We start from the raw sequence: 26,444 nt of genomic DNA, 5'->3' as shown, positions 1-26,444 counted from the left end.
TTTACAGTCTAAGGAGGAGTGGTGCTAAAATTGGGAGGTTCTAGCAAAGCATGTATTTCTTCAGTGTATCCATCGATATCAAAATTATTCATTCCAAAATGTGTTAGACATGCCTGTAAAGGATCTGAGTTGAGTAAGGCAAGAGCTTTATCTTCTACAACTTCCTCTAACAGGTTGATCTCATTATGGTCGTACGTTGGTGATCCCTGAGATGCATTGAAAATATTCAACCTCAACTTCTTATTTTCGAAAGATACATCCATAACTCTGATCCTACAATTTATACAAGCATTAGCGGTTGCTAAGAAGGGTCTACCTAGGATGATCGGTATTTGGCTAGGGTTGCTACCAGATTTTATATCCAGCACAAGAAAGTCAATAGAAAAATAGAATTCATCTACTTTCACCAATACATCTTCCAGCATTCAATGGGGTACCTTAATAGATCGGTCTGCTAGTTGTAAGGTCACCGTTGTGGGTTTTAACTCTCCAAATCTAAATAGATCATATATAGAGCTCGGGAGAAGGTTGACACTTGCACCCAAATCTAATAATATCTTCTTAATCGTGAGGCCCTTATGACACAAGAAATAATTGGGGTACGTGGATCTTTCAGTTTGGGTGGGACAATTTGCTGAAAAACTGAGCTGGCCTGCTCAGTTAGGTGGACTTTTCTTGGTATCTGTGCCTTTGATTTTTGTTTCTGTGTACATAGGTCCTTTAGAAATTTGGTATAAGTCGGAACTTGCTTAATGGCATCGAGAAGGGATAAGTTTATCTGGACTTGTTTAAATAGTTCCAGCATTTCATTCATTTTTATACCCTTCTTATCAAGAGGCAGAGGGGATTCTAAAGCACTGGGAAATGGAGCCTTAGGTGCAGGTGTTGGGTTAACAGGTTCTTTCCTCTCTTCAGGTTTCTTCTTTTCTGGCGTAGCTGGAATTAGTTGCTCTTGTTGTTAGATTACTTCAGATTGATTTAAGATTTTTCTGCTTCTAAGGGTCATAATCGATTTGGCATGTTCGAAAAAAGTTTCAGGACTAATAGTGCTTTCAGCCATGTACTGTCCTTTTGGATTATTAATAGGCTGACTGGGTAATTTACCTTCTTTCCTCCTACTGAAAGCTATTGCTAGCTGACCTTTCTGGGTCTCTAGCTTTGCTATTGATTGCGTATAGGAGTGAAGGAGTTGGATATTCATTTCTAGTCCTTTAAGTGCTTGCAGCACCTTTTCTTCGAAAGCCGAGTTATGAGTACTCGGGGTGGGTTAAGGAGGGTTCTGGTATTGTGACTGAGATGGATGCCTATAAACCGCATCCAGATAACCTGATCTTTGTTGCACTGGAGGAACCATTGGTTGTGATTTCTATGAGAAATTCGGATGGTTTCTCCATCCTGGATTGTACATACTAGAATAAGGGTTGTTCCCTAGTCTATGAGTAGTTTGGGCTTGATGGACTTGTTCTTGTACATATTCAGAAAACTGTGGTGCAACTGGATAATCATTCACACAATGAGTGGGGCTCGAACATAATGCACATATATTTTGTATCTGACAAGATGGAGAAGAGGAATGTCCCATACTTAATAATTGATCTATCTTTTGGGACAATTCATCTACCTTATGATGGATATCTATTGAGTTTCCTACTTTATATATTCCACCTCTCTTTGGGTTTAACATGGGTTTATCTCTAATGGAGGCAGACATATAATGTAATAAATTTTTACTTAAAATTTTAAATAGTTGCCATGCCTCTTCCTCACTTTTGAGCATGAATGTTCCACCGCATGATGCATCGACCATTTGTCGATGTCTTTCAGATAGTCCATCATAAAAATATTAGATTAACTGCCACTTGGGTACAGCATGATGGGGATATTTTTTAATAAGATCCTTTAACCTCTCTCATGTTTCATGGAATATTTCTCCATCTAATTGGAAAAAACTAGTTATGGCTTTTCTTATTTGATTAGTTTTTTCTATGAAAAAATATTTCTTGAGAAACTCTCCTTGCAGCTGGTCCCAGGTTGATATAGTCATGAAATTCAAAATATATAGCCAGTATTTGACTTTGTCCTTAAGTGAGAAAAGAAATAATTTTAACCTAAGAGCATCATCGAAGAAGTTGTGAATCTTGACAGTTGAGCATATCTCAAAAAATTCTTCAAGATGTTTATAAGGGTCCTCATTACTAAGTCCATAAAATGAAGGTAATATTTGAATTATACTGGACTTAATTTCATATTGGGTGGCCTCCACAGGAGGCACTTGAATACAAGGAGAGTAGGTATATGTGGAAGGAGTAAAGTACTCCTTCAACTGCTTAGGTGGATCATTCTCCTAATTTCGTTCCATATTTTTACGTCTGTTGGCTCTAAAGGTTCTTTCTATTTCTGGATCAAAAAATTAAATTTCTGATCATAACGATCTACGACCAAGCATATACCCTACAATTATACTTTAGAGCACACAAAAAATTTTAGTTTTTTTTATTTAAATAAAGTGAGAAAAGAATGAAGGAAATCTAAAGAGAAGAACCTAAGAATCTTAAAACTATGAGAAGGGAGAAATTAGTTAATATTTAGGTGTTAATTACAATCAAATTAGACAAGCATGTACTTTCTATCCTAGGGTTAACCTAGATCTAGACAGCTCCTAACTTTCAAGGTCGCCTTTGAGCACTCCAAGCTCAAGACTGACTAACTGACTCGGTCAGATAAGTGTAAGATGTGGGAGGTTTCCTGCTCATTGTTTTTCTTAGGCACCAACTGAATTGGCCAGGTCAGTCAACGGAACCAATTGAAAATCACTTTCTTTAACCACTTGCCTTAGACACCGAGTAATTAACCAATCTGCACTCGGTTCAACTCTAGAGCTTTCTTGTCCTATTGAGCTCGAAATTTTTAGGATTGACATCTAGTTGATTTTAGAATTAAGGCTTGGTTTAATACAAAATGAAGGATATAATTTTTGGGCCAAGAAAGGGTGATCAAATCTCCATCTTATCTGATTAATGGGTTATTGCCCTTAAGATTAATTATGAAGATGAGATGCAACAAATCAAGATGTCCAATCTTAATAATTAACATACAGTCAAGACTAAATTAAATCAATTTATTTTTCTTTTTAGATTTTATGATTAAGTCTCTAATTTTTTAAATGATTTATGAGGTGTCAATGTAGAGATAATTTTTTTTATTTTTTTTAAATAATTAAAATAAAAAAAAATTAATTATATTAAAAGTTAACTCAAGAATATAAAGAAAATAAACTAAAGCAATTCAGTAAGTAAGCAAATATTTATAATATTTTTTTTGATAAATCAAGAGAACAAAAAGCAAACAAGTAAATAAAGTAGTTAACTAAAAAGACTATAAATTAAAGAAAGCAATAAATAAATTATTTTTTTAAAAAAAATATTAACTGTGCTAAGATCTCCGACAACGGTGCCAAAATTTGATGCGCGTCGTCAGGGCACAAAAAATAAACCTAATTCTAACTTACTAAGTAGCTAAGGTGAATCAGGATCGTTTCATAGAGATCTCGGATAATTGTTTATAATTAATAAAAGAAAGAGAGGATTGATTTTAATTAATTATTAAAAAAATAATAATTTAAATTTAATTTACGAAAAGAAATTAAATAGGAAAGAAATCTCAAAAATTCAGAATCCATCATGTAAAACAAATTTTATTTTCTTTTACTTTTATGTCGCAATGATGAGATTTGTAATTAAGAAGCAGCATAATTTATCTCAGATAGGTACGAACCGTATCCTTGGATTATGGCTCGTCCGTCCAGAGTATAGGTTACCTTAACTCAACTACCAGTTAGAAACTCAAACTTGAAATGTAACGATCTATCTTTCCTAGTGCGTACCGTATCTGTAGATCACGGTATGTCTGTGAAAAGTATAAGTCATACACGTCGAATCCAAACCTCTAAAGAAATAAGAAAGAATATCAAATGAGCATGAAACATAAAATAATTCTTTATTTCATTGCATAGAGAATAAATACAAGATAAAGAAAATAAATCTGTGTTGCAAGCTTCATCATTTTTTCGAGTTGGAGGAGTCTAGCCTTCCATGGAACTCTTGCGCACTGACATCCTGAGGTTGAGCAGATAGATTGTTTGGAAGGTTGGAGATGGAAGGAGGGGCTCGTATGTGATGGATGGTGGAAGCTTTTTGGATGTTTGGAGGGTTAGGCTAGATAAAATATGGAATGAGAATGATGGGAGAAGAGACGAAGAATGGAGGTGTCCAGCATGTCCCCCCCTTTTCGTTCCTATGGTTTCTCTTTAAATAAAAATCCAAGCTGCATCCGTATAGAGTCAAAACTTTCATACTGCATTCTCGCATCTGTTCTGTAGTTCGCGCGTTGGTTCTGCATTCCAGGTGTGTCCGTTTCGCGTTCTGCGTGAGTTTATGCATTGTGCGGCTCCCTTTCTCCCATATTTATTTGAATGCTTGCAGCATCCGGTCAGCGTCTAAGTATTTTCGTGTGAAGAAGCCATATAGCATTTGTTGGTACAGCATGGACCACGTGGAAAAAAATTAGAAGCCAATTAAATGCTTTGTTTAGAACTAGCTCACAGCACTCACTTTACTCCTTCTTGAGCATTAAATATACCATGGGCTTTCTCATTTAATGTTATAGTTTTCACTGAAGGCTAGCTTCAAGCCTTGAACGGCATGCACCCATGTTCGCTTTGGCGGAGCTTTGGTACTTGAGTTTTGACTATTTGGACATATTTGGGTCTTCATTAATTTTCTATAAAATAACATCAATTCTCAACTAATTAATTTAATTCATGATATATTTAAGGTCTCTAATATATTAATTCTCATGTTTATCACACCTCCCAGCTTAGCTTTTGCTCGTCCTCGAGTAAAATAGAAAAATCAGTAATGGGTACCGACTTGTCTTTGAATTAAAAGTTATATTAGGTAGTTCTAAAGTCAATTGATACCCGACTAGACAATCAAAGAAGTATTTCATTGGATTATTAATTTTACCCATTCAGTGGTTGAGTGAAATCCATAAAAATTCTTAGAGATCTTCTTTTACCGACTCTCAACTCTACTCTTTAAATCCTCTAACTTGATGTGAGTTGAGTCTATTGTCTTCTTACAATTTAGTCTCCTTTATTATCTTCTATTTTTTTTTTAATTATTTTTTTGCGGATCCTTGTAGCAAGTTTTCAGCCAATGACTTCCAAACCAGTTGGCTTTAGGGTATTAGGTATAGAACACCCCTCGGGCTTACTGACTCGAGTCCAAAAAAAGATATAATTTTATACTCGATTTCTTGCATCCTCACCTTTTGACGCGAACCACAACGCTTACTTAGGCGAAGGGGCCCGGTTACTCAATGAGACAATGCTAAAACCCTCTTTTTTTTTTTTTTAGCATGAAAGCAAATATTAAGGGGAACTTTTGTATACTTCAACCTTTCCACTCAACTTTCATGAAGCAGATTCTTTATTGAGATCAGTAAGAAGAGGTTTTAGAATCACTCCAAAATTTATTCTGGTCTAAACTCTATCATTTATTGGGCTTCCTTAATAATTTGCCTCTCAATATCTCTAAAATTATCTAAACCGTTAATCATTCATCAATTAGAACACCTGATTTACTTCAAATCAAGATAAAATTTGGTACACAAAACTGATTATGGTCATACTTGAGGACTTGATTAATTTAATTATTCTCCCCCCAACTTTATTTTCATTGCCCCCAATGGATGAAGAAAATAACAAAGTAGAATAGAGAAAGAAATTACAAGGAAAGATACCATCTGGATGTGATGTGCTCGTTCATTGTCAGGTGAGGGATTCTTCCTTTGTGGGCGTGATTTGTTCATGACTCCGTCTGGGCTTTGGATGAGATGATCCCCCCAACTTGGTTGATTGCCTTTCTTGAATTTTTCTATTAAAAGAAAAGAAGCTAGATAATTAAAAAAAATATATAAACTAGGTTGTCTCTCAGGAGCGCTAAGTTTAAAGTCTTCAGTCAGACTGAACTGAGGATCATGATGGTACTAGATCCATTAGATTAACAGATTCAATTAATTCTCCATCGCTAATTCCATTTATGTAAGGTTTCAATCGGTGACCGTTTACTTTAAAGGTGTTCTCCTATTTAGGATCTCTGAGTTCTATGGCTCCATAAAAAAATATTTGAGTTACAATGAAATATGGTGGATGGTGGAAGCTTTTTGGATGTTTGGAGAGTTAGGCTAGATAAAATATGGAATGAGAATGATGGGAGAAGAGACGAAGAATGGCGGTGTCCAGCATGTCCCCCCTTTTCGTTCCTATGGTTTCTCTTTAAATAAAAATTCAAGCCGCATCCGTATCGCATCAAAACTTCCACACTGCATTCTCGCGTCTGTTCTATAGTTTGCGCGTTGGTTCTGCATTCCAGGTGTGTCCGTTTCGCATTTCGCATGAGTTTATGCATTGCGCGGCTCCCTTTCTCCCATATTTTATTTGAATGCTTGCAGTGTCCGGTCAGCGTCCAAGTATTTTCGTGTGAAGAAGCCATATAGCTTTTGTTGGTATAGCATGGACCATGTGGAGGAAAACTAGAAGCCAATTAAATGCTTTGTTTGGAACCAGTTCACAGCACTCACTTTACTCCTCCTTGAGCATTAAATATACCATGGGCTTTCTCATTTAATATTATGGTTTTCACTGAAGGCTAGCTTTAAGCCTTGAACGGCATGCACCCATGTTAGCTTTGGTGGAGCTTTGGTACTTGAGTTTTGACTATTTGGATATATTTGGGTCTTCATTAATTTCCTGTAAAATAACATCAATTTCTCAACTAATTAATTTAATTCATGATATATTTAAGGTCTTTAATATATTAATTCTCATGTTTATCATTAGGTAGACTTATTCTACCATAAGCAAAGTCTTTTATGGATTTTGATTGGCTCCTTTTCACCTCACAGTCAATCATGATCAATCATAATAAGCAATGAACTAGCATAGTGGCCAGGCGATGCCTGGGCCTATTGATTTTGCACATGGGATTTAATTTTTTTCTATTGCTTTGTGATTTGTGCGAAGAGGTCGGGGCTTCAAAAATATATATTTCTTTCTTTTACTCTTTGCTACCTCACATGCATAGTGCGTGTGATCTGAATTTTTTTTTATTACTTTATGATTTGTGCGAAGAGGTTGGAGCTTCAAAAATATATTTTTTTTTCTTTTCTTTTACTTTATGATTGGTGCATGAAAAATCAATAGAACTATGTGATGAAAAATTATCACTCTGCCTCCACCACACCCATGCCTGTGATTGTACCCTCTTTGCTCGCCTCATGTCCACTCCGGCACTGCCCGTTTTCGGATGCACTCCTTCGAATCCAGTCTGGCCATGAAGTGTAGGGCCGTCTGGTCGTCCGCATCCTCCATGTCGGGGTCTCGTTCGATGGACTCATCGATAAGGAGGGTCCATAGGATGGTATGTATAAATAAATAAAATAAAAATATATATATATTATATATATATATATATATATATATATATAATGCTAATTAATTCCCTTCTTTCTCATTTTAAGAGCCTTAGTTTTTCAAGAGTTACGGTCTCCCCTCGTAGATGAGCATAACCAAATTCCAACACTTAATTAGCATAGTGGCTGGGCAATACCCGGGCCTATTGATTTTGCACAGTGTATGGGATCTGAATTTTTTTTCTATTGCTTTGTGATTTCATACGAAGAGATTGGGGCTTCAAAAATATATTTATTTTCTTTTACTCCTTGCTATCTCACATGCACAGTGCGTGTGGTGTAAAATTTTTTCTATTAATTTGTGATTCATGCGAAGAGGCTGGAGTTTCAAAAATGTTTTTTTCTTTTACTTTATGATTCATGCATAAAAAGTCAGTGGAACCATGCGATAGAAAATCAATATTTTGCATCTGCCACACCCCTACCTACGATCGTACCCTCTTCACCCACCCCATGTCCGCTCCGGCACTATCAACATTTGGATGCACTCCTCCGAGCCCAACTCGGCTGCAAAGTGCAGGGCTATCCGACCATCTGCATCCTCCACGTCGGGGTCCCATTCGACAAACTCGTCAGTAAGGAGCATCCATAGGGTGGCGGTGTCGGTCTTCTGGGTAACGGTCCACCAGTGGTCCATCCACCCCACATCTCCTTTAGCCGCTCAAAGCCTCCCAACCAAGTGGGACTCATGAGAATGAGAAAATAGAAAAAAAATAGAGAAATTAAAGAAAGAAATGAGGTGACTTGAGAGGGGTTCGTAGAAAGAAAAGAGAAAATTTGATACATGATGTTGCGGAAGATTGTCCTATAATCTTACATATCAACATGGAGTACCACCCTTAATACTCATATATCGCTTTACTATTATTATATGGATATAGATAGATTTTTTTATATCATATTATTTATATTTATATTTTTTATTTAAAAAATATAAAAATAAAAAAATAAAATTTGACACACCGGTGTTGCGGGAGATTGTCCTATAATCTTACGTATCAATACGGAATGCCACATCTAATACTCATATATCACTTTATTATTATTATATAGATGAAGAATCAATTATGTGTGAATTTTTTATTGGCTTTGTCTACAGTGTCCAAAAAAAGTGAATAGCATCCTTCCTATGTGTTGCTGCCAATCCTCTCGTCGCCTGTTCGTTGGGAACGAGCACCTGCAAGATGAAGTCCGCACTGACCAGAGTTATCTCCGACGAGGATCCTCCAATGCTTAAGTCAGAGAGAGAGACTGGACAACAGTAGAATAAGAACGGTGATAGAGCTCAACGTCAAAAATGGCTTATCGAAATTGTTGTCTTATTCCCTTTTTATATAGTAGATGGTCGTAACCGTCGGATATGATCCCGCATTTAGCGGCGTAGAATCATATGGCGGTAATCTCGCAATGGGTTATTAGTCTTCATAGATTACATCGCGATATCAGTGGAGTAACCGTCCGTGATGGTTATGATATATTTGAATGAGTCGGTCGACTATGCGTCGGAGGTCGGTTGTCAGTTAGTAACTTTGAAATATCAATAGTCAAAGTAGTCTGTTGTCTGTAGAGTCCGAACATCGATCGCTTACCGATCTAAATCGATAAATGGAGTTCGATCGATCGATTGAAAGTAGTATCAGTCTGCTCAGCCAACATATAGTCGGTAGTCACTTTCAGGATTGTCCATTTATTTGATGGGTCAGAGTCGGATGTCGGTCAGACTGTTTCGGAGATTGATCGACAAATGGAGGCCAATCAATTTTCTCCAACAGTTGCCCCCCCACGTCTGAGTCCAAATGGTGAGTCATCGCATGCGTAGCTATGTGGTCGGTCATTTTGGATGAAAGGAGTGGTTATCCATCATGTCGAGTCTCGATTTTGTCGCCACATTCTCCTAAATACGGTCGATCATCCCCTTTGTCATCCTTGAACTGTCGTATTGGCAGATAGATCTGGTGTCAGGGGTCGTTTATGGAAGGTGAGCCGGCGTCAGTCGTTATATCAAAAAGGCAAACTGGTGTCGCGCGATTCAACTCTGGCTTGTAGATTCCCGTCATGTGTCGGGGCGTCATTGGGTCGGAGTTGTTCATGCAGATGGAGGTGACGTGGTTCAATCTAGTGCAAGTGCGTCAAACTGTCGAACCGATGATGGGCTTAGATGTTGCCATGCATTGTCATCTGGCATGGCTTTGGTCTGACCACTTTCATTCGATCCGTCAGACATTCCTTTATATAAAGGAGCTCTGTCAGTCAGGTACTCATCTCTCATTTTGTCTTTTCTGGAAAGAGGGCTCTGTTAGAGAACAGCTTTTGAGCAAAAATTGTCTCTTGTTGCTTTCCTCAATTCAGATTTCTTGAGTATTTTCGATGAGTGAGGTTGTCACAAGGGATGGTCGGTCGTGGGTTCCGACTGACAACTTCCTATCGGACTCAGAGGCTTTTCTGTTGTGGAGTCCGACCGTTAGTCGATTTTGAAAGTGGCATCGTGCTTCAGGCCGATGTCAGATTTTACTCCTGATGCCGATGGTAGGGTCGACGACCCATTTCTGTGTATCCCACATCTCCGTCTCAGCTGCATGATCAAAGTCATTTTCATTGGTGGACAAAAATCTGAAGCCTACCCCTAGCTCCTCTTCCGGAGAGGGTGCGGCCGCTGCCCGGGTTTCATCGAGGATGGTTCAGTCATTGGTCATACTCTGAAATCTTTTTCTAACTCCAGTTCCCGTTTGGGCTCCAACCAGGAGGGTGCGATCATTAACCGCATTCTCCATGTAAAAGTGGATCAGGCTGCTGATGTGGTTGGCCAGGCTGCATGATCAGCCAACCATCTTCGTGGTTCGACCGATGCGTAGCTCCCGAGTTGGAAGGCAAAATTTATCAGAGATGCCGATCTAAGACAGACCTGTCAGTTCTTCAGTGGAATGAAGATTAGTCGGTGCCTTTGGTTTTTCTTTTTGTATGATCGGACTTCGGTCTAATTTTGTAATTCTTCTTTTTGATAATAAAAGTTTTTTTCTGAAATACTTTCCTGTGTCATTGAATTTGTAGTATTTGCTTGTTGATCTGAAAGTAGATTGTAGATCCGACTATTTTGCAGACTTTGAAATCTGCTAGTCATGTAATTCCTAATGTATTTAGCTAGGATAACGATGGCAAGTCGAATACCCGTGGCCCGGACCTTGGTCGGGCTTATACGTCGCATTGTATGTAGAATAATCTCTGGATGTAGATCATTGATCCGACTATTTCACAGACTTTATGAAATCTACTAGTCGAGCGATGTCCAACGTATTTGGTTAGGATAACGATGATAAATCAAATATCCGTCGCCCGAACCTTGGTCGGGCTCATACGTCGCATTTTCTGATAAACGGTGGTAAGCTGAATATCCCTCGTCTAGCCGTGGCCATGTCGGTATAATTTCTATTCGACCTTGGTCGTCTTGGCATTTTACCTTTCTTAGTTGATAATAAATCGAAAAATTAGCCAGCTGCTTCAATGGAGAGCTGATTATGGGGGCAGCACGGCTTTTGTAGAGAGGATCTTCGTCACCGGTGCTGGCCTCCAGTTGAAATTGATAGATCGATTCTTTGGGAGAGCCGGTATGTCATCGGTGTCGAGATAGTCGATCCTCTGACTTTTGCAGTGAAAGTCGAAGTATATTCGGTGTCACTTTAAAATCGTAGTCGGAATGTCGATTTTTGCAAGAAGACCGAAATATAGTCAACACCAAAGTAGTTGATTCTCTGAGTGGTTGCATTTGGAAAGAAGTCTTATTAGCTAATTGTCGAAGCAACAACAACGTCGTAGTGAGGAGTTTGAATTCCTCGAATATCATCTTCCAAGGGAGTTATTACATTATCGAGCTGCAGTCGCTTCGTCGACTTTTCGTTGGAAGTTGCCCCCCGATCCAGCCATCTGGAGATCATCTTGATGACTTCCGCAATCGGCTGGTTATTCACAGCTTCCTCAGTCAGCTGGAGTTGTCGATCGGCAGGAGGTTGAGTCAGTGGGTCCCTCTGATATTTTTTGAGGTAGCCTCATCGAATCAGGATATCTATCTCATCCTTGAACTGGATGCATTGTTCGGTATCATGACTATGATCATGATGGAACCGATAGTACTTCTTCCGATCGTGACTTCTCGATGGCACTCTCATCGGTGGAGGGTATCATAGGTATTCTGCTTCTTCGATTTTCATAAAAATCTGTGCACGAGGAGCAGAGAGAGGAGTGTAGGAGTCATACCTATCGTAGTTTGGCCTCAGACTCCATCGTCAAGGCGAAGTTTGTTCATCGATAGGTGGCCGACTTGATTCAGTCGGAGCTTCTTCTTTCTTTTGTTTCTTCTTCTTCTGACCCTTGCCTTCTGTCTGACGTCGGTTAGAAGCTCCTTCATCCGCACATTCCAAGAATTTAGCATACATCTGAGGGAGGGTCTTATCCAGTGAGTACGTGAATCGGGACCCCCTCAGACCTCTTTTCATGATCGATATGGCCATGTCTTCGTTGAGGTCCCTGACCTCAAGCATGGCTATGTTGAATCGGGCCATGAAATCTCAAAGCATTTCGGTCTCTCCTTGTTTGATCGAAAAGAGACTATCCGAGGTTCGTGGCAGCCTCCGGCTGGTGCTGAAATGGGCCACAAAGAAATATTTCAGCTGCTTGAAGGAGTGGATACTTTCTGATCGAAGTCCAGAGTATCAGGCCCGAGTAGCTTTCCGAAGTGTAGCTAAGAAGCCGATGCATAGGAGGGCGTCGGTTGCTTCTTGGATTGTCATGAGAGCCTTGTAGCTCTCAAGGTGATCGATTGGGTCAGTGAAATCGTCATAGGGCTTCACATGCGGCATCTTGAACTGAGTCGGGATCGGTTCGTTCAAAATAAGTTGGAAAAGAGGCTGGGCAGTATGAAAATCGAAGTCGTTTGACGATTTCTGACCATATGTCTGGAGCTGGACGAGTCGGTGGTCGATTTCCTCAAACTTACGTTCCTAGTCTTCAAGCCGCCGGTGATGGGAGACTCCGGGGGTTGATCCTCCCGATGAATTAGAGGCAGACGATGTTCACGGTCGCTTTCCCTTCCTTGCACGATCTAACTGGGAAGGAGAGGGATGCCGTGAATGGTGGATGGCACGTTGAGTGCCGTGAGTGCCGCTGCTGATCCAGTTGAGAGAGCTGAGATCACCGCTCTGGTGGAGGAGACGGAGATCATCGTGGATGACGACGGCTATGCTTGGAAGGTGCTGAATGCGCCACCGGTTGCTCCATCGGCAGTTGTGGTGGCTGGGTTTATTGTTGTTGGAGGCTTTTGACTGCTTCCGCGAGGACGTTCATTTATTACACGATTGCAGCAATCTGAGCGTCTGTGGTAACCACGGGGCATGGAGAACTGGGCTCTGCTACCGGAGGCAGGAGAAGGGCCTCTTCCCGATGGGAAGAGTGTCTCACCGAGCCGATCGTCGTTGATCGTTGAGCTCTGATCCTCATCATTGCGAGTTTCCTTTTTGCCACTGTCTTCCCCCTTCCTGGCGCATCAATCTGTTGCTGCTAATTTTCTCGTTGCCTGTTTGTCGGGAACGAGCACCTGCAAAATGAAGTCCGCACTGATTGAAGTTGTCTTCGGCGGAGACCCTCCGATGCTTAAGTCAGAGAGGAAGACTGGACAATAATAGAATGAGAACGGTGACAGAGCTCAGCGTCAAAAATGGCTTACCAAAATTATTGTCTTACCCCTTTTTTATAGAGTAGATGGTTGTAACTATCGGATATGGTACTGTATTTAGCGACGTAGAATCACAGGATGGTAATCTCACTATGGGTTATTAGTCTCTATGGATTATGCCGCGATATCAGTTGAGTAACCGTCCTTGACGGTTATGATATATTTGAATGAGTCGGCCGACTATGCGTCGGGGGTTGGTTGTCGATTAGTAACTCTGAAATACCGACGATCGAAGTAGTCTGTTGTCTGTAGAGTCTGAACATCGATCGCTTACCGATCTGGATCGATAAAGAGAGTTCGATCGGTCGGTTGAAAGTAGTGTCGGCCTGCTCAGCCGACATATAGTCAGTAGTTGCTTTCAGGATCGTTCGTTTATTTGATGGGTCAGAATCGGATGTCAGTCGGACTGTTTCGAAGATTGATCGGCAAATGAAGGCCAATCAGTTTCCCCCAACACTATGGATAGGCATCCATCTTAGAGATTCGTTAAATGGAGTCATATATGAATCATAGCTGCCCTCCTACATTGAAAAACAAATGCTCAGTAGACTCCGATTGCAATCCACACATAGGACAAGTGGAGTCAAGGTTAAATATAGAAAGCGTGAAGCTCAAGATTAGTAGGAAATTTATTCCGAATTATTTTCTATAAAAAAAATTTAACCCGAGGGACAGTATGCAACTTCCGCAGAGTGGCCTAACCATGCCAATGTTTATCATGAGTTTGAACATCATCATATGACAAAAAGGTATAAACAACCCTATCGACTGTTAAAAAGGAATTCTCTATGTAATATTTGCTAAGTGAGAGCTATGATATTGCTGTAAAAGATGTAAATTCCAAGTATGAATAAAAGTAGAAACAGAAATATAATTGATAGCATTTACAGTATTTATAAAGATAGGTTTAAGGTTAATAGGACAATCCAATACACAAGGATCAACGGTAACAGAAGTAGACTCACTAGATCCAATGCCGTGCTAAAAATCCTCTCTAATAGACCCACGCATATTGCAAACAGTTTCCCTTGCCCAAGATACTTGCTTGGGCATATTTGGAAAATCTTGCTGGATTTGTGGTTTGGACAGTCTATTTGGGTTAGCCTATATCAAACCAACATCTCTATAGCTCAAAATTTGTGAGAAAGAAAAAAGATCTTCATGAATCTATTTTCCTACAGACGAACAAGCTTACCAATTGGAATTTAGTTTATGACTTAAGGACTTATTTTTTTTATAGATAAATATTATGAAAAAGTTGATCAATTTTTTTATCGATCAACTTATTCATATTCTTATATTTTTCAAAATAGATAAGTTACTTTTCCACAAGTAGCATTTATCTATCAAATGGAAAAAAAAATTTCTATATAGGAGGTAGCTAAATCATTTTTCATCAACCAGAAAAATAAGTATTTTAATTTATTCCTAATATACTCTTAATTTTATAATAATAATAATATATAACAATATGATAATATAATATATTATTATATATTAAAATAATATAATATAATATCATAATATATCATAATAATATAATAATAATATATAATAATAAAATAATATAGTAATATAATATATTATATATAATATATCATATTATACTATTATATATAATGTCATTTATATAATAAATGGTATCATGAAAAATATGAATAATATAGAAAATTAATAATGTCAAAGAATATGGATAATAGATTCCTTAATAATTTTCTAATACATAAAAGAATATAAATAAATTAATTTTTTATCTAAATATTATTTAAAAAATATTTATTTAAAAAAAATAAATTTTTTGATAAATTTTTATTCACAAAAGAATGGATCTTAAACGGAGGCTCTTAAAAATTTGTGAGTGGGGCAAGAAAACACGCCAGACTCCTATTTGACATTTTTGTGAGAATATCCAAACACTCCAGTGTCTCATGTTTCCCGAGCACAAATTTGACTTGTATAGGAAAACCTTCATTTGCAAGAGATCCAAGACATTCTTAGCCATCATATTGTGCTGAACTGTACAACTAGTAGAACGAGCACCATGAACAGTTTCTTGATCCACCCTTTATAGGCGATCCATATACTCAGTGATCTGGATGACCCACCTCTGGATCCCAATACTTCAACAAATCCACCGACCAAATCGATCCATGCCATCATCGCCTCGATGGTTGCTTTCAAGGCTTGGGAAATATCATCCCCCCATCACATCAAATTGAGAATCGACCCATTAACAATCCAAGACTCCACTTTGAGCAATAGTAGCCTTGTTGTTTTATTATTGAGCTTAAACACATAAAAAGCAGTTAACCATGTCAAGTATGGTTCAGTAAGCTTGCTCCATTGGACCTGAAGCTCTACCATCGGCAAGGACGGACCAAGGAATTTGCCAAACAAGCATGTGGCCAATGCGCACGACTACGTCGAAGGATTGCAGGTCAATCACCTGATCACCGGTTGTTTGCTTTAATTTCTATAATTGAGCCATAGGAACCAGAGAAATGCCACCTTTGATCACCGGAGCCCAAGAGCTCGATTCGATCGGCCATGATGTGAGCTTCACGCTTCTCTTTAAGAGTTGGGAGCCCCAGGACAGCAGCATCCCTATCCCCTCTAGAACTAGGGTTAGGGTTTGTACATTCAACATTTATTCCTATCTTGCAAGATCCCTAATTCTTTACCAAAAAAAAAAAAGAAATCCCTAACTCGCGATGACGATTCCATTGCCCTTCGCTTGCTTGCCTTCTTGGAAGACATGACCTCTTCGTTGGTCACCACTGCTCGCCTCCACTTTCCTCGCATGCCCCTCCCGAGCAATGTCTATAGCCGTTAGAATTATAGTGCGGTAGAAGAAAAGCTACATAAATTAACATGACAGATCTTTCAAAATTCAAGATGCGTGCAAGTGCGAGCTGCACACGTGTCACTTCAGGCAACCTTTATTTTGAACGTAGTCATGCAAAGGAGCCAGATCTAGGCTGAGAATACTCAAAATTGTCCATATGTTTGGCCTGATAAATTTATAATGGCTTTTGGGAGAAAAAAAGAAAACAAATCAGTAGATTCTTCCACTTCCCTCGCATTTCCACTTGCAACCTGAGTCTATTTCCACCTTTTCCTCTTCTCAAGGGCCTGATAAATCCCTACTCCGTCATGATGCTAATTTTGGTTGATCTGTACTCTCACCCCCGAAGACCTAGCCTTACCCAGGGACACTTTCTCCTTCCAACTCAACTTAAGCGTCCCCTCCACAACCCCCTCGGCCCAACTTGCCCTCAACGCAAACATTTTTTTTTTTAGTGCTAAAGAATCTATAACCGTTCCTCCAAATCATAGACAGGAACACCGCTTCAGCCACCATGAACAAAAAGTTGTTCTTCTCAAATCCTTGACGGTGATGGTCTCCGTGTTCCTTCCTTAAATTTACCAGGAATAAACGAGGAACAAGCTAGGCAAGCGCATGCCCACGACAACAGGAGATAACTAAACATGAAGGGAATTCACCTTTTTTTGTTAAAAGAAAAACTTGTAGCTTAGAAGGCCCAGTATATAAAGACTGCTTGGTGAGCTTTTTACGGGCAAAAAAAATCGGAAATTTAATTGCCGGGCTCTTATTTGACGATGCTATAACCTTTAATCCCTGTTGACCAAAAATAAAACTACATATCGTATTGCCATAATATTTAGTCCATGACACGATTTATATTTTAAAAAAATACCAAAAATTATCCTTTATGGTTCCGGAAAAGCTGTGCCATATGGATCCATTGTCGATGGGCAGTCCTGGCTCGATGCTCGCACCATGGCTAACTATTTCAACAACATACCGACCCTCTGCGGGACTCTTGGCATGGAAGAGCTTCAACGGATGGAGCTGTCGGAGATGGCGGATGCGGGTGCATGAGTTTCTCCAGCCGGCTGTCACGACGATCGAGCACTTCCAATGACTGGTCGAGTAGATGGATTTGCACAAGCCGGAGCCAACGATGGCAAGGGTCAATTTGGAAGATGGAAGGGGAACATGGCGTGCATGATGTCATTGGGGATGCGGTTTTCTGTGTCGGAGATGGAGTTCGGATGGAGGAGGTTGAGCATCATACTACTTCCTGCGCGATGGCAACACCGGATTTATGATGCCGATGCCGAGCGCCAAGGGGAACGGGGAATGAATCGTGGATGCTTATCTTTTCAAAAAAATCTGATGGATGTCTCAGAGGGGATGAGATAAGGATGGAGGCCAGAGGATAAGCATGGCTGTCACCACGGCCATCACCGTCCCAATGGCAACTTCTTGATCATTGCTGTTATCATTGTTGCCACCGCCGTCGTTAAAGGAGGTGGGTGAGACGGGGCCGAAGAGGAAGGCGCACAGGGGCATTAATCTTCATTTATATTTTAGGAGGAATTCACTCAGAATTGAGATCAGTACGATCATCGTTTCCTTGTCCCCAATTCACGAGGTCTCCTCTCTCTCTTAATTAAATAATTTATTTGATATCATAAATAGTATTAAAATGTTGTTAATGTATAACTATTTTTTTATTATTTTATTTTGTTAATTTAATCGATCTGATTTTTTAATTTGATATGATGATTGATGATAGAAGATTCCAGCCTTTTACGGATTCTATCGAGAAAATAGATAATTATTGCAGTAGAGAATTAAGCTCTAATGTGAGAGTAATGTCATCCAAACTACTCACTTCTAAATACTTTTGTCCCTTTCCTACTATCTTTGTATCTATGTTGAAAAAAAAATAGAGGACGAGTGATGGAGAGGAGAAGCAGTGCATTTCTCAGGCAACCGAGTTCTGATAGTTGGAGTGAAGATTGAGAGTATTACTATTGCAAGAATGATTCTAAGAGATAGAGAAAGAAGGAGAACAAAGAAAATAAATGATGGAAGTCATGAGAGTTAGAGAAGATATGATGGTGGTGATAGACAAAAGCATGCAAGCCGACGAAGCACCCCATGATGTGGGTACTTATCCATATTGTCAACAAGTGCGATCTCCTCATCCTCCTCCATCTCCTCCCCTCCCCAGCACCACCATCACCACTGTCACCCAAAGGCAGAGCTCATAAGAAGACTATCCGGCTCGTTAATCCAATATGGAATACAATTAAGGTATCATGATGTATAGTTAAATAAATATAGTACATAGTTATTTTAATATAGTACACAATTAATTTAATATGATATACAATTAATCCAATATGATATATAGTTAGTTCAATATAGCGTAAAATTAAAATATCATAATATATAAATAAATAAATATAGTATATAGTTATTTTAATTTAGTACAAAGTGTTACGAAAAGCTGAATCAATCAAAAACTTGAGGCACGGAGATCGTTTTCCTTAAGGTTTTATTTGTTCCCAATTCCAGGAATTTGCTCTGGGTCACCAACAAAAAACCTCCAGGATACAACAAGTCACAATGAGAATTTGCAGAGAGAAAATCTGAAATTCTTCAAGAATTCTCTGTGAGAACAAAAATTGTGGCCGTAGAAAAATGTTTCAGAAGGAGAAAGAGGAAGTTAAAACTATCTTTGTTTTTTAAAACTCTTCTGCTTTTTAATAAACTCTGAAAATTCAGAATTTATAAGAGACCAAAAAGTGTCTTTTTAAAGAGACACAACTCCTCATCTATAAGTTTTAAATAAGTCCCTGATGGTTAAAAGTAGTTGTCGGTTTTCAAAAAATTAGTTAATTTAAATAACTTACTAATAACCACACATTAACTATCTTTTCAAATTTGTTTTTCAAACAAATCCAACAATCCCCCACTTTGTTTGGAAAATAAAAGTAAAATTCTACAGCCGATATAAGATTAATGTACATACATGAAGGTATCTTTCATTTTGAACCTTCACTTGGTGTAAGCATCTCAAGATACAATTAAAGTGACTAGTTGCCTTAGCATTGAACTAGCTACTCTAAAAATAGAATCGGAGTTACTACACATACATTGATCTCTTGTTCTCTATGAGTAGTTCATAATTACTTTGCACTATTATGGCCATGGGCAAGATCTTGGATTCATGAACTCTCTCGAAAGCAAACCTTTAACTTTCTTAAGAAGCGGCACCACTTCTCAATTCACATAGGTGAAGTTTACAATGTATCTCTGTTACTTAGACCACACTACAAAATGTATTAGACTTCATTAAGAGTAAAAACTCAACCTTTAAAATTGTAACGGAAGTACTAGCCTCTTTTTAAGGGGCTCTAAATGTTAGTACTTAATAATCACTTATCAATGATTTGTTCTTGCCCATTGAATCTTAACACTAGTCATTTCCTAGGTTAAGATTGTGTTACTTCATTGGTGATCCTTTGAAAAAGGTTTCAGCCCCATCTCATAGGATGTCATCCTCACTAGGTCTCTAGAAAGTGCTTTTGTAAAGGGATCCACCAAGTTTTTACTTGACTTCACATAGACAATTGTAATGATCCCACCTTGTATCAATTGTCTCACATACTCATGTCTTAGACCAATATGTCTAGACTTCCCATTTTAGGTGCTGTTATTAGCCCTTGACAAAGTGGCTTCACTATCACAATAAATAGTGATGGGAGGCATAGGAGTAGGCTATAAATTTACATCTAATAGCAAATTCCTAATCCATTCAGCCTCTCTCCCAGTTGCATCTAAGGCAATAAACTCAGATTCCATTGTTGAATGTGATATACATGTCTGTTTCTTACTTGCCCAAGAAACAACCTCTCCACCAAGGGTAAAAATCCAATCAAAAGTGGACTTGGTATCACCAACATTGGTAATCAAACTAGCATCTGTATATCCTTCCAAAATAGTAGGATACTCGTTGTAGAATAAGCCAAAATCAATGGTTTTCTTAAGATAACCAAAGACTCTACCAATGGCTTTCCAATGTTCTACACTTGATTTCTAGTATACCTACTGAGCTTACAAATAGAAAATCAATATCTGGTCTTGTACAATGCATAGCATACATCAAAGATGCAATAGCACTAACATATTCTACTTGTGCAACCACTCTTTCAGAATTATTCACCAACTTAATGTGTGAATCTATAGGGGTATTGTATTCGTTACATCCAAGGTGATTGAATTTATTCAATACCTATTTTATATAATGTGCCTGGCATAAAGCATAATTAACCCCCACTGTGCTTTTTCACTTTGATACCTAAGATAGAATCTACTTCACCCATGTCTTTCATTTTAAACATAGAAGATAGAAACTTCTTAGTTTCAATCACACCAGTCATATTAGTATCAAAAATCAGCATATCATCAACATACAAATAGACTAATACACCATAGTCTTTAGTGAATTTAGAATAAATGCACTTGTCAGTACTATTGTGTATAAAACCAACGGATAAAATCACAGAGTCAAATTTTTCATGCCACTATTTAGGTGCTTATTTAAGACTATACAAGGATTTGATTAATTTACACGCTTGCTTTTCATTACCAGGAAGAACAAACCCTTCAAATTGTTCTATGTATATTTCTTCATTTAAACCTTCATTTAAGAAAGTTGTTTTAACATCCATTTGATGAATATTAAAATGATGAATGGATGCTAAAGCAATGAGAATTCTAATAGAAGTTATACGTGCTACTGGTGCATAAGTATCAAAATAATTAATTTCTTTCTTTTATCTAAATGCTTTGACTACTAACCTAATCTTGAGTGCTGAAATAGTACTATCGAAATTGTACTTCTTTCTAAAGACCCATTTACATCCAATAAGTTTTAAATCTGGAGGTAAATGAACTAAGACCCAAGTATTATTGCTCATTATTGACTCATCGTCTATTGCTTCTTTCCAAACGAAGCATCTCTTGATGACATAGCCTCACTAAATGTTTTAGGATCATCCTCTATATTAAGCACTATAGGATACTTGTTCAGAACATTATTATCTCTATCTCCTTCAACCAAGAAAATAATGGATTGAGAAGAAATAAAATCTAAGCCTAAATCCTTCTCTTTCCTTGCTCTAGTGCTTCTTCTAGGTTCAACTTGGTCTTTAAAAATTCCAGCATCTTTGGCTTGTGATTCTTTTTGTATGGTGTCACTAGGTCTAGGTGTTAGTATATCATTTTTCTAAATTTCAAAATCAGTAGAATATTTATCCTCAAAGAACTTGACATCTCGAGATTCTATTATAACATTAGAATCCAAGTCAAAAAGTCTATAAGCCTTGCTATTTTCAGCATATCCAACGTATACACTTCTCATAGTTCTAGGCCCCAACTTAGTTCTTTTAGGATCAGGAACTCTATAATACGCTAAACACCCCTACACTTTAAGATATGACAGATTTGGTTTTCTTCCTTTTTCACAATTCATAAGGACTTAAATCATTCTTCTTTAATGGAACTCTATTATGAATGTGCCACACAGTATACAAAGCTTCACCCCACAAATTCATAGATAATTTAGCATTAAGAATAGTGCAATTAACCATCTCTACTAAAGAACAATTTTTTCTTTCGGCTAAACTATTATGTTGTGGAGTGTAAGGTGTAGTGTTTTGATGAATGATACCATGTACTTCACAAAATTAAGTAAAATCAGTCAAGAAATATTCACCACCTCGATCAGAATGAAGCATTTTAATTTTCTTTTCAAGTTGATTTTCAACTTCACCCTTATATTTCTTAAACATTGAAAATGCTTCATCCTTTGTTCTTAATATATATATATATATATATATATATATATATATATATATATATATATATAATATATATATATATATATATATATATATATATATACTGAAATCATCTATAAAAGTTGAAATATCTCTTTCCACCACGAGTTAAAATTCCATTAAATTCACATCTATCAGAATGTATAAGTTCTAAAATTTGTGAATTTCTTTTAACACTATGGAAAGGCCTCTTGACTGGTTTAGACTTAGCACAAATTTCACATTTGTCGAGATCATCATGAAAATTAATCATGTCTAATTTTTTCATACATTTCAATGATCTATAATTTATGTGCGCTAATCGTCCATGCCACAAAGAAGATGACTTAATAGCATAAGCAAATGAAACATTCTTATTATTAATGCTTAGTTTGTACAATCCATCACATGAATATCCCTTTCCCACAGACATGCCATTCTTTGACAGGATAACCTTATCAGACTCAAACAACACCCGCAATCTCTTCTTACAAAGTAAATCGACAGAAATTAAATTCTTCCTCAATTCGGGTACATAGAGAACATTAAGAAGAGTCAACTGTTTTCCAGAAGTGAAATTGATTTCAACAGTCCCTTTTCCAGCAACTTTGGCACAAGATTTGTTTCCCATTTGAACTTCTTGGCCATCTAGTACTTTCTCAAATTTCTTGAAGTACATTTTGCCTTTATAAACATGGACTGTTGCTCCAGAATCGAGCCACCAACCAGACTTTTCAGTTGCCATGTTTAGTTCAGAAATCATGGCCACAAGACTCTCTTCAACCATGTTCACAGTGTTGTTAGTCTTGATCTTCCTTTGGTTGCAATCTTTTGCAAAGTGTCCCATTGCACCACAGACATAACATGGCCCTTTTTTCTTCTTTTTGTAAGGTTTCTTCTTAAATTGTTGGTCATTCTTCTTGGCTTTCGGTTTCTAATTCTTGGAACTAGATTCGCCACTCACATAATGCACATTTGACTCATTTGGAACAGAATTTTTCTTTTAACGAGAATGAGTCTCTTCTTCAATCCGAAGATGTTTCTGAATCTGTTCCAAAGTAAAGTCCTCTGCCTTGCGCATTAATTTCTTCTGATAATCTTTCCAAGAAGGTGGTAACTTTGATATAATTGCCCCAACTTGGAAGGATTCAGGAAGTACAGTTTTCTGGGCACAAATCTTGTTCACAAGCACTTGCAATTCATGGACTTGCTCAAGAATAGGTTTATCATCAACAATTTTGAAATCAAAATATTTAGAAATCAGAAACTTATTCGTACCTTCTTCTTCAGCCTTGTACTTGTACTTTAGTGCATTTCGTATGTCTCTTGGAGGCTTAACATCTGTGAACAGATCGTATAGATGATCAGACAAAGTGTTCAGAATATGTCCACGACACAGCAGCTCATTTTCTTCACGTTTCTTTCTCTCCTTTTGAACCCTTTCAATTTCTTCTGCAAAGGGTTGCCCACCATCAGTAGTGGGTATTGGATCTTCAATTGTTGGAAGATTAGGATCCAGGACGTAAGAGATCTTCAGTGCAGTCAAGAGAAACAGCATCTTGTCTTGCCAATGGAAGAAGTTATTTCCATCAAACCGATCCAACTTCACCGTATCTTGGTTTATGACTTTGATAGATTCCAACTCCATTGTTGACATAGAACAAATAAAACCTTAAGATTGTTTAGAAAAGCAGAATCAATCAAAAACATGAGGCACGGAGATCGTTTTCCTTAACGTTTTATTTATCCCCAATTCCCAGAATTTGCTCTGGGTCACTGACAAAAAACCTCCAGGATACAATAAGTCGCAATGAGAATTTGCAGAGAGCAAATCTGAAATTCTTTAAGAACTCTCTGTCAGAACAAAAATTGTGGCTGTAGAAAAATATTTCAGAAGAAGAAAGAGGAAGTTAAAGCTGTCTTTGTTTTTTAAAACTCTTCTGCTTTAATAAACTCTGAAAATTCAAAATTTATAGGAGACCAAAAGTTAGAGACACAACTCCTCGTCTATAAGTTTTAAACTAGCTTAGAACCCCATGCGATACATAGGATGGAAACTACAACTCATGAGCGTCAAAGTCACATGCTACTTTCAAACAAACATATTCTCTTGATTTAAATAGTAAAAAGATACATTTTTTCTTTCAAACAAACATATTCTTCTGGTTCTGACATTATCGCTCATGCACCTCTGCATCCTACTGATATCAGAATTTCTTTTTTGGTAAATAACTAAAATCAGAATTTCAAAATATAAAGATCAACCATACACGGCAAATAACCAAAAAAACTTTCCGTTAGAGAAACAACGGGCACATTGTTGATGTGACGTGAGCTAAGGATCTATTGTTAACCTTTTGTCAGATAAGAAACAAAATTTTCAAAATCTCAACCGGCCCTCCTTCATCCTTCCACTCTAGCAAGTACTCCCCACTCTTCCCCTCCCCCCCCTTCTGCATGACCCTTTCAACCTCCACCCACTCATATATCGCCCCCTCAGCTCCGTCGCCGCCGTGGCCCCCAACCCCGCCCGCCTCCCCAACACCACCACTGGCGTCACTGCCTGCGCCTCCCTCGCTAGCTCTAGCGTCGTTCTCCCCCACCCATCGCCGCTGCATCTGCCTCGGCCTTGAACAACGCCTGCACTGCTGCTGCCTGGCTACAGCCCACCGCCACGTGCAGCGACGTCAGCCCCTCGTCAGCCCTCTCCATTGGCCTTGCGTCCGTTCCAACTGTCATCCAGATGGCCCTCTTGCCCTTCCCCCTACCCTCCACCACACTTTCCATCTCTGCCCACTCGTATACCGCCCCTTCCAACTCCGCCGCCATCGCCACCAATCCCATTGGCCTCCCCAGTGCCACCACTGGCGTCATTGCCAGCTCCAGCACTGTTCTCCCCCACCCATCCGTTGCTGCGTCCACCTCGGCCTCTAATAGTGCCAGCACCGCCACCGCCTGCCCACATCAGCTGCTATGTGCTGCGGCGTTAGCCCCCCACCGGCCCTCTGCACCCACCCCACGTCCACTCCGGCCACTATCCAGATGCCCCTCATCATCTAAACTTCCATGTGCGGTACTATTTCTTCCGTGCGAATCAAAGAAGCATTGCCTCCCCGTTTTACTATCACGGGCCTTCTACGTGGCTTCCTCCTCTTTCTCTAAAAGCCCCGGTGTCAAACAGAGGTTTCTCCATAGGAAAGCCTCCATTTTAATATATATATATATATATATATATATATATATATATATATAATATATATATATATATATATTAGATAACTCCCTGGTGGTCAAAAGTAATCGGTTTTCAAACAATTAGATAATTTAAATAACTTACTAATAACCACACATTAACTACCTTTTTCAAATTTGTTTTTCAAACAAATCCAACATAAAATTTATACAATATGATAGATAATTAAATAAATATGATATACAGTATAAGAGACCACAGCTTGCTTAATTAGAGCTGAAGCTCCACCATCTGCAAAGGCCGACCAAGGAATTTGCCAAACAAAGCATGTCGCCAATGTGCAAGACTATGCTGAAGGAATAAGGTCAATCATCACTGATCAATGATAATTTGTTTTAATTTCTCTAATTGGCCATGAGAACCAGAGAAATCACCTTCCTTTGTCACTTGGGCCCAAGAGCTTGATTTGATTGACGGGAGCTTAAACCTTCTCTTTAGAGTTGGGGAGCCCTAGTAACTCCAACATCCCCAGCCCCACTCTCACTAGGGGTTCTTACATTTAACATTCATCCTACCTCAGAAGATCCTAAGTTCAGGATAATGATCCCATTGCCCTTTACACCATCTTTTAGAGGTGAAAGTGATATGGATATTATCTATCCAGATTTATTTTCATACCTGATCAATCCGGATATGAATAGAAATTTCAGGATCCGACTAATATCCGTATCCGTATCCATATCTGTCAAAGAAAAAATGGATATGAATAAATAACTATCCGATCCGTATCCGAATATATATGTAATTATATATAATTTATATAATATTTATTAATTTTTTAAAAAAAAATTAATATATAAATATATTATTAATTTGATTTATTATATATTGTATATATCTTTAATTTGTAATTATAAATTTAATTATCTAAATTATATCCATTATATTTATATTTCAATATTTAGAATTGTATCAGTATCCATTTAAAATAAATATGGATATGAATTTTTCATCTGAATAATATTCATATCCATATTTATATTCGTCAGACAAAATAATATAGATACAGAATATACTAATATCCGATTCGATTTCAACCGTGCCATTTTTTCGTAAAGAAAATCTGAAAACTTACTAGTAGGATTATAGTACACTGGAAAAAAGCTACACAAATTAACACGACAGACCCTTCAAAATTAAGATTCATGCAGATGCAAGATGCAAGCTGCAAACATTTCATTTCAGGCACCTTTATTCTGAATGTAATCATGTAACTGAGCCAGCTTAGGCTGAGAA

The 26,444-nt window shown here is 38.1% G+C and overlaps 1 protein-coding gene and 1 non-coding gene across 2 annotated transcripts in view; one reads left to right on the top strand and one right to left on the bottom strand.

The window, feature by feature from the left end:
- LOC105039426 (cinnamoyl-CoA reductase 1) overlaps positions 1 to 26,444 on the bottom strand; it is a 53,156-nt gene that overhangs the window by 20,850 nt on the left and 5,862 nt on the right. The window lies entirely within an intron of this gene.
- On the top strand, positions 1,867 to 1,972 carry LOC140855108 (small nucleolar RNA R71). The gene has a single exon (XR_012138140.1). It is a non-coding gene; the product is annotated as a small nucleolar RNA R71 (small nucleolar RNA).

Source organism: Elaeis guineensis, chromosome 1 (genome assembly GCF_000442705.2).
Source record: "Elaeis guineensis isolate ETL-2024a chromosome 1, EG11, whole genome shotgun sequence".
Classification (NCBI taxonomy): domain Eukaryota; kingdom Viridiplantae; phylum Streptophyta; class Magnoliopsida; order Arecales; family Arecaceae; genus Elaeis; species Elaeis guineensis.
The sequence above is the reverse complement of the archived record's forward strand: the minus strand, read 5'-3'. Positions and strand labels throughout refer to the sequence as shown.